Raw genomic sequence first — 9,558 nt, 5'->3', positions numbered from 1 at the left:
AAGGGCCGGCGCCGTGGCTCAATAGGCTAATCTTCCACCTTGCGGCGCCGGCACACCGGGTTCTAGTCCCGGTCGGGGCGCCGGATTCTGTCCCGGTTGCCCCTCTTCCAGGCCAGCTCTCTGCTATGGCCAGGGAGTGCAGTGGAGGATGGCCCAGGTGCTTGGGCCCTGCACCCCATGGGAGACCAGGAAAAGCACCTGGATCCTGGCTCCTGCCATCGGATCAGCGCGGTGCGCCGGCTGCAGCGGGGCCATTAGAGGGTGAACCAACGGCAAAAGGAAGACCTTTCTCTCTCTGTCTCTCTCTCTCACTGTCCACTCTGCCTGTCAAAAATTAAAAAAAAAATAAAAAAAAACATGTATTTTTAAATTTGTATTGACAAGACAAAAAGCAAGCATAAGATGCAAACATTTCAAGGTAATTTAAGTCTAAACATACCAAACCCAAATCACCAAACTCTGAGAAACAATATACTCTTTATTTTTATTCCTGTTTCACACTATAGAAAAAGTGGCATTTTGGCTTGTCTTTTGGGTAGAAAGCAAGCAAAAAGACAGAAAGAAAGAGCAGGCCTTTGGTAGGAATGCAAATTGGTACAAATTTGCAATATTCATCAACATGTGTAACACACAAGCCCTTTAATCCAGAAATCCCTTTGCTGGGAATTTGCCCAATAGATATAATCCCACAGCCATGTAGAAGATCATTAACACAGCACATAAAGACATTAATATGGCATAGTTTATAGAGCAAGCTTCTAGAAGCTATCAAAATGTTCCTCAACAGAGAATTGGTTTTATTACAGAACATCCCAAAACAAAGACCTCCGCAGAATAACGTAGGTGTGCCGGGACTGAAGTACAAAGACGCTGTGGTATTAGTGAGTGGAAAGCCAGTTGCAGTGCAGTAAACAGCAGGATTCTGTTTGTGTAAAGACTACCTAGGATGGGACACAGCGCATTAAGCCACTGCTCGGTGACCTCTATGACCTGTGCTGGAGTGCTGCAATCCTGGCCACTCTGCCTCCGATCCCGTTCCCTGCTGATGAGCCATGGAAAGCAGCAGAGGATGGCCCAACACTTGGGACCCTGACACCCACATGGGTGGCCCTGATGGCTCCTGGCCAGCTTCAGCCTGGCCTAGCCCTGGCCCATTTGGGGAGTGAGGCAGTTAATGGAGATCTCTCTCTATGTGTCTCTGCCTCTCTCTGTCACTCTGCCTGTCAAGTAAAATTTTAAGGGATAAGCTATGATAAAGGACTGTCGCTCCCCCTCTTCGTGGAGGAACGACACTAAGCCCTGCCTAGGCTTCATATCCGAGTCACGGCACCATTATGTCGCTCCCCCTCTTCGTGGAGGAACGACACAGGACCCTGCGCTGTTCTTTCGTCTGCTCGGCCCTCCCCGGGTTTGCTGCTGGTTCTTCCCGGGTTGGCTACCGACCCTTCCACCTCCGTGGAAGGGCGGTTCCCCCTAGCCACTTTCCCCACTTCCGCGGGGGAGCGGCATACCGCTGGCCGGCTCTCTCGGGGGCTGCACAGGTGTTCCTTCAGATAGATGTTCCCCTTAGATGTTCCTGCTGCATGTTGTCTCTCTCCTCCTTTATAGTCCTCTTCCACCAATCCCAACTCGGCTGCCCACACGCCGAGCGCGCTGCTCTCCTCCAATCAGGAGCAGGTCCTACAGTTTGTCAAGTTGGTGAGAGGCAGCTGGGTAGAAGCTGTTTTCTCCTCTCCCAGCGCCATATTGTGGGAGAGCAGATGCATAGAATAAGTCTTAATTCCAGTAACTTAGTCTAGTCCGAGTTGCTCCCCACGAAGGACAAGGTCTTACAGATGGTATCTCGAAGGATCCACTGACACCTGCTATCAATGGGTAACTCTAAAAGTGAGACCAGAGAAAAGCCTGTGGAAGAACAATTGGAAAATCCATGCTTTATTGAATAAATCATGTGTGTCACTTCTTTGCTTGCTTTTGATTGTAGTAAAATATATACAACATAAAATGCGGCACTTTGATCATTCTTCACAGTTCTGTGGCATTAAGCACATTCACATCATTGTGCAACCATCACCACCATCCATCTCCATAATAATTTGTCTTCCCTGGGCCAGCTCTGTGGTGTAACTGGTTAAGTCTCCACCTGCAGTGCTGGATTCCCATATAGGCACCGGTTCAAGTCCCGACTGCTCCACTTCCAACCAGCTCCCTGTTAATGTGCCTGGGAAAGCAGCATAAGATGGCCCAAGTTCTTGGGCCCCTACACCCATGTGGGAGACCCAGAAGAAGTTCCTGGCTCCTGGCTTCCACCTGGTCCAGCCCAGGCTCTGTGGCCATTTGGGGAGTGAATCAGCACATGGAAGACCTTTCTCTGTGTCTCTCCCTGTGTGTGTATGTGTAAAACTCTGCCTTTCAAATAAATAAAAAATAAATCTCTTTAAAAAAATTTGTCTTCCCGCAGTGGAGGATGGCCCAAGTGCTTGGGCCCTGCACCCGCATGGGAGTCCAGGAGAAGCACCTGGCTCCTGCCTTCAGACCAGCACAACACGCCGGCCATAGCAGCCATTTGGGGGGTGAACCAACGGAAGGAAGACGTTTCTCTTTGTCTCTCTCTCTCACCGTCTAACTCTGCCTGTCAAAAAAAAAAAAAAAAAAAAGATTTGTCTTCCCTAACCAAAACTCTGTACCTAGCAAACACCACCTCCTCATCCCCTTCCCTCATCTGTTCTGTTTCTTCCTCTATGGATTTGCCTACGCACCTCAGCTGAGTAGAATCACAGAGTATTTGTCCTTCCACGTCTGCTTGATTTCCGTAGCATAATTTTTCAAGATTTATCGTGTAGAGTGCACATCAGATTTTACTCCTTTTTGTGGGTGAATAATATTCCATTGTATGGAAATACCTCATTTTTTAAATCCTTTCATCTGTTGACAGATATTTGAGTTCTTTCCATCCTACAGCTATGAATGCCACTTCTACAGAAACAGATGTGTAACTGTAGATTCCATGCCCTTTTTTAAAAATATTTTTAAAAATTTATTTATTTGAAACTCAGAGTTACAAAGAGAGAGAGGGGAGAGAAAGACATATTTCATTCACTGGTTCACTTCCTAAATGGCCGCAACAGCCCGGGGCTGGGCCAGGCTGAAGCCAGGATCCAGGAGCTTCTTCCGGGTCTCCCATGTGGGTGCAGGGGCCCAAACACTTGGGCCATCTTCTACTGCTTTCCCAGGCCATAGCAGAGAGCTGGATCGGAAGCTGAGCAGCTGGGACTCAAACCAGCACCCATGTGGGATGCCGGCACTGCAGGTGGAGGTTTAACCCACCGTGCCACAGTGCCAGCCCTGATTCCCTTCTTTTGAAACACACACAAACAAGGAGTCCTCAAAAAGTTCATGAAAATGCATACATATTATGAAAAAAAATTATGAACTTATTTCAAACATTTTCACACCAAAATTAATTTATTTTTAAATTTCATATTTTTTGAGATTTATTTATTTACTTGAAAGGCAGAGTTAGAGAGAGAGAGAGAGAGAGAGAGAGAGATCTTCTGTCTGTTGCTTTACTCCCTAAATGACCACAATGGTAAGGGCTGTGCTAGGCCAAAGCCAGGAGCCAGGAACTTCATCCAGGTCTCCCACAAGGGTGGCAGGAGCCCAAGAACTTGGGCCATCTACTACTGCGTTCCCAGGCCATTAGCATTGAGTTGGATCAGAGGTGGAGCAGCCAGGACTTGAACCTGTACTCAGATGGGACACCAGTGTTGTAAACAGCAGTTTAACCTACTGTACCACAATGCAAGCCCCAGTTTTCTGTGCACTTATCCTCAGAGAGGAGAGATCTGCTCATTCACTCACAAATGCAACAGGAGCTGGGTCAGGCCAAAGCCAGGAGCCTGTAACCCTACCTGGGCTGCAGGGACCAATTACTTGAGCCATCAGCTGTTGCTCCCGGGGTGAGCATTGGTAGGAAGCTGGACTTGGAGCTGATCCGGGCCTCACACCAGGGACTCTGATACGGTTGCAGACATACCAAGCAGTGACTTAATCAAGTGCCAAAATGCATACCCCATACTCTCATATTAGTTTTTACTAAAAATGTTTTGAAATTTTAAAATGATACTCTTGATTTCAGTAAGATGTCTCATTTTTATCTTTCATGAAAATTGTCAAGAGATTACAAACTCCCTATGGGCAGGGACGAGTTCTTTGCAGGCATTGGCCCCCTTGTTAGATAACTGTGCTGTCAGTGTAGGCTTTCCAGGGGAATGGGGAAACGCACAAAGGACCAGCCCAGCCACACAGTCCCGAGCCAGCCCAGAGCACCCGGGTCCCTGGCGAGGCAGGCAGCGAGCAGGTAACAGCTCGGGATCTGTTGGAAGCCCTAAGGGCATTCCAGAGCTGGGACGCTATTTGGTTTGGAATATTCTGGATGCACAAAGCCAGCTGGCTGCCTGGGCAGCTGCTGGATCTGGTAGGAGTCAGAGTTGAGGGAGGGCACTGCGTGGGGCTGATCAGAAACCTAGGGGACTTCCGAAGGCAGCCGGCCAGATTTCCCGCTACGCAGTTCATCTGTGGTCACACGGGTCCTCCGGAGGTCACTCAGCGCCTGCCTGAGGCCAGCTCGTTTTACCTATTTACCTACTACTGATTTTACCACCAGGTCGTCACGGGCTTGCCCCGGTAAGAAGACGCCTGCGCACAACAGCTGCGCCGCCACCCTTCTCCCCGCAGACACAGCCCGGGACCAGGCAGAGGAGCGGTGGACAGGACGGCAGGACACCTGGATTTCATGCCAGGAGAAAACTCGTAGCAACGATGAACCTCCGCCTGCATCCGAGGCTGCTCCAAGCCCTCAGACTTCCCACCGCAAGTGCTCGTCAGACAAAGAACACGGGCAACTGTCACCGCCTATTGTGGGTAAGAAAGCTGACCCCAGAACGATCGAACGCCCTGTTTAAGGTTGCTTGGTAGTGAGTGCAGAGCTGGATCCCAAATCCAGATTTCCCGATTTTGTTTTTCTTAGAACACCGGGTTGGAGTTTCTAGTGCTTGCTCTTTGCTGGCTTGTAATGAGACGCAAATTGAGATGTCTGGATTTTAATGACTTTACAATTGAAATATTTTCATTATCTCGAAAAAAATTCAAAGATCCTCTATTAATTCATGGAAGTGAACTAGTGGATAGGAGCCCTCTCACCAAATCTCAAATGAAAATTATGAATTAATTAATTCATAAGAGGTCATGCTAAGTAGAACTTGGGACCTTCAAACCCCAGAAACTGGGTGCTCACGGGCTGAGCCCTGGGCCGCGTTCACGCCCTCACTTCCTTCCTTGGCACCTCTGCCCTCTTTCCTATTGACTCAATCTCCTTCTAGCTTCTGCTTCTCAGAAAAGTCCATTCACTGCCCCACACCACTGTACCACTACGGGGTCCTGCGACGTGCCCCAAGTCACAGGACTGGGGAGAAACTGACCCCAGCACTCAGGACTACATGATTGCCACGTAAAGAGCCTGGGGCTTTGCAGGGAGAGCACAGGTGGCTTCGGGCAGGCCAGATGCCAAGCCTTGGCAGCTTGCAGGTGGGGGAGGTGGGATGGGTCAAGGGGGCTTCCACTGAGAGGGGGAGAATGGGAGAGTGGAGGGGCTGAGGGGAAGCAGAGGTGGATGTAGCCCATGCTGACCCAGAGAGCAGCAGCTCCAGCCCTGAGGGCTGGGGAGAGGCTTCTGCGGTTACATTGCTGCCTCCCTCATTGCAGAAGCCAGAGGTCAAGTTCAGGCTAGCTGGTTTCCAACAACATGACCTCTGATTCTCCACTCTGCAGTAACTAGACTGAGCCAGTGCCAGCCGGTTTCCTCTAGTTCCAGCCTCACTCCACGCAGTGGCCAGGGTGTAGGACAGAGTCCCAAGTCCAGCCGGCCCAGACGGAGTCACGCGCCCTCACAACCTGGCTGGTGGCAGGTGCTTCTCCCAACAAGGCACCTGACCTTGGACTGACAACTCCCCGGAAGGAGAAGGGGCTGCTTCAGCCAGAAGGAGCAAATGCTGGAAGACCAGATGACAGGAAAGAAGTCTTTAGTCCAACAGTAGAAGGACCAACCTCCAAATACACCCTTAAAAAGGAAGATTTTATTTGCTCAGTGGCTTTTAAAAATGTCAAAAAGATATAGTGCCAAATTGCCAAGCAAATTCCAAGCAGTTCCACTTTAGCCATTTCTGGGGCTCTCACCAAGTCTTGCAGCTCCGGGTAATGGCAGTTAGTCACAGTGGAGCAAGACATGCGAAGCTCAGTGTGCGGAGTTACTGTTTGGGTTGTGACATTTCTCACTGCAGACTTCCTGCCAAGTCTCACTCGGGTTGCTACATCCACCCACAAGGCATATGGAGACTTAGCTGGAAGAGCCCTCTGTAGCTTCACACCCAGGGGATTAAGGAGCTAGAATTCTTCTGCTGGGCAAAGCAATGTCCCTCCTTACACAGGGAGATAATATACATGTTCAGGGGCCGATGCTGTGGCACAGCAGGTGAAGCTGCCGCCTGCAATGCCGGCATACCATATGGACTCTGGTTCGTGTCCCGGCTGCTCCACTTCCAATCCAGTCCCTGCTAATGTACCTGGGAAGGCAGAGGAGGATGGTCCAAGTGTTTGAATCCCTGCCACCTATGTGGGAGGCCTGGAGGAAGCTCCTGGCTCCTGGCTGAGCCCAACCTTGGCTGTTGCAACCACTTGGGGAGTGAACTAGTGAATGGAAGACCTCTCTCTGTTTGTAACTCTGACTTTCAAATAACTAAATGCATCTTTTGAAAATTACATGCTCAGGGCCAGTGCTGTGGCATAGCGGGTAAAACTGCTGCCTGCAGTGCCAGCATCCCATATGGGCGCAAGTTCGAGTCCCGGCTGTTCCACTTCCAATCCAGCTCTCTGCTATGGCCTGGGATAGCAGTGGAAGATGACCCAAGTCCTTGGGCCCCTGCACCCACGTGGGAGACCCACAAGAAGCTCCTGGCTCCTGGCTTCACCTGGCTCAGCCCTGGCTGTAGTGGCCATTTGGGGAGTGAACCAGCGGATGGAAGATCTCTCTCCCTGCCTCTCTTTCTCTCTGTGTGTAACTCTTTCAAATAAATAAATAAATCTTTAAAAAAAAAAGAAAGAGAAAGAAAGAAAAGAAAATTACATGCTCAAGGATGCAGCGCTGTTTGACTTTCTAAAGACTGACCACAGCCTAATGTCCTCCAGGAGACGCAAGGAGATCATGGTCCCTGCACCCTCCAGACGACAGCTGGGCTCTGTTGGTAGGAAAGCAGAATTATCTGCAATCCATGATGCTCAAAGCAAGGATGCAATGCTGCGCAGAGGACGGCACGTTGCTTGTGTATAAGCCATACACATATTTCAGTCCCTCGCACGTGGGTGGGTGGCAGGGACAAAGCTACGAAAGCATAAGCATCTGGAGCTTCCCCACCACTCCTCGCAAAGCAGGGAGCTCACAAGGCTGCAGAAGAAGAGGAGTGAGCAAGACCGAGAGTCAAGGAGACAGGGAACATAGGACAAAGAGACTCGGTGGCAGATGAGGGATGGCGTTTTTAAGGGGTTCTGCAGGGTGGCATTGTAGAAGGCAACTTGCGTTCTTGTGCACCAGTTAGCATCTGAACTCCTGTCTACATCAAGGGGTGCTCTTTTTAGGAGGCAGATTTTCTTCCCCAATGGAAGACTGCTGTTCCCAGTCCTCCCTTTGGAGGGTGTGCTTGCACACAGGGCCCCGCCCATCGGAGACCCTCCCTTGGTGTTGGGCTCCGGAAGGAGTGACGTGAAGCCCACTCTGTGAAGCCCGCTCATTGATGGGGGCAGGGGGCAGCACATGCAGCCTCTGGGTGTGATGGGGGCCCCAGCAAGCACCCAAGAGTTGTGAGCCGCAGCTACAGTCATCATATTTTAACCAGAGCAACTCTGCAGCCTGGTTATTCGGGGTGGGGGGTCTTGCCTGCAGAGCCCCCTAGCTGGGAGCTCCCCAGAGATCCTGTAAGCGTCAGTCTTGGCTCACAGCCAAGAACTCTGACTGAGACAGTGGCCATGTGCTCTGCACTGCTCTCCTCACAAGACTTCCAATAAGAACCTAGAAGTGACCTAGATGCATTCAAAAGGAAGCCAGCTTTGGATTCCTCCTGGACCTGTCCCCGTGCTAAGGCAAGAAGGTGGAAGCCAGATTTTACCTGGGTGACACAACCGTGAGTCTGGGACTTTGTCAGTGCCAGGAGGGGTGTTCAGCAGCCTGTTCACAGTGGCTGCCCCCAAGGAGCGGGCATGACACAGGGCCAAAGACTTCTTTCCATGTTACTGTCATCTGTACTGTTTGATTTTTTTTCAACCATATTCTTATGCTATTTTTGAATGTTTTTAAAGTTTAAAAAATGATCATTTGAAAATAAGAAATGTACCATATCTATGCCTATATCAGAGTATCTCTGTAAGAGAAGACGAAGTATAATGTGCATTCTGGCAAAAGGCGGAGCCTGTGAAAGAAGCAGGTGGTGAGGAGCCGGCCGGCTGCTAACATCAGCTGAGAATCTTAATTGAGTGGGCTGTCAGGACCGCACACATTCTTTTGTCTGTTTTTTTCTTATTTGGCACGACTTCATGCAGCTTTATATATGACTAATGATGACTTCTAAAAATAATCTTCAACAAGTAGCAAAAGAGTGGCTGTGTTTGCAAGACAAGGCACAGACGGGGACAGAAGGAGCTCAGATTAGCAGGAAGAGGCGGGAGATAAAAGTCCAGTACATTCATATAAGACCTCCAGTTGCTCCTAGGGGTACTGCTATCAGGATGAAAAAGCCATCTGTCACAAGATCAAAAGGAAGAGAGCCATTAAAAAACTGTGGGATGGGGCCAGCGTTGTGGCATAGGGAGTTAAGCCTCTGCCTGCGACACTAGCATCACATATGGGTGCCAGTTCAAGATCTGGCTATTCCACTTCAGATCCAGCTCCCTGCTGATGCACTTGGGAAAGCAGCTGAAGATGGCCCCTGCAAGGCCCCCAGGTGCTTGGGCCCCTGCACCCACATGGGAGACATGGAAGAAGCTCCTGGCTTCAGCCTGGCCCAGCCCCAACTGTTGTATCCCTTTCAGAAATGAACCAAAGGATGGAAGATACATCTCTCTCTCTCTCTCTCTAACTCTGCCTTTCAAATAAAGAAAAAATAAATTAAAAAATCGTGGTATGTCCATTCAACAAATATTACTCAGCAGTTGAAGGAAAATACAGGAATCTCACAGACATTATATTGAGCAAAAGAGACACCAAAATGCACACTATGTATTAAATGTATACAAAATTCTAGAAAGGGCAAAACGATGGCTACAAAGAGCATGGGCGGAGAGATCAATTGCAAAGGGGCAAGGTGGAATCTGAGGGGCGAGTGATAGGAACGTTCTCTAACTTGATGATGCTGATGCTCACATTTGTGTAGACATCTGTCACAACTCATCACACTGTACACTTACAGTGGGTGCCTGTTACTGGCTGCAAAGTGTGTCTCAATAAGGTTGGGT

The 9,558-nt window shown here is 49.6% G+C and overlaps 1 long non-coding RNA gene across 1 annotated transcript; it reads left to right on the top strand.

The window, feature by feature from the left end:
- The first annotated feature begins 4,349 nt into the window (after positions 1-4,349).
- On the top strand, positions 4,350-9,341 carry LOC138848563 (uncharacterized). Its single transcript, XR_011386495.1, has 2 exons — positions 4,350-4,923; positions 5,830-9,341. It is a non-coding gene; the product is annotated as an uncharacterized lncRNA (long non-coding RNA).
- The last annotated feature ends 217 nt before the right edge of the window (positions 9,342-9,558 follow it).

The sequence above is a fragment of the Oryctolagus cuniculus genome, chromosome 2 (assembly GCF_964237555.1).
Source record: "Oryctolagus cuniculus chromosome 2, mOryCun1.1, whole genome shotgun sequence".
Taxonomy (NCBI): domain Eukaryota; kingdom Metazoa; phylum Chordata; class Mammalia; order Lagomorpha; family Leporidae; genus Oryctolagus; species Oryctolagus cuniculus.
The sequence above is the reverse complement of the archived record's forward strand: the minus strand, read 5'-3'. Positions and strand labels throughout refer to the sequence as shown.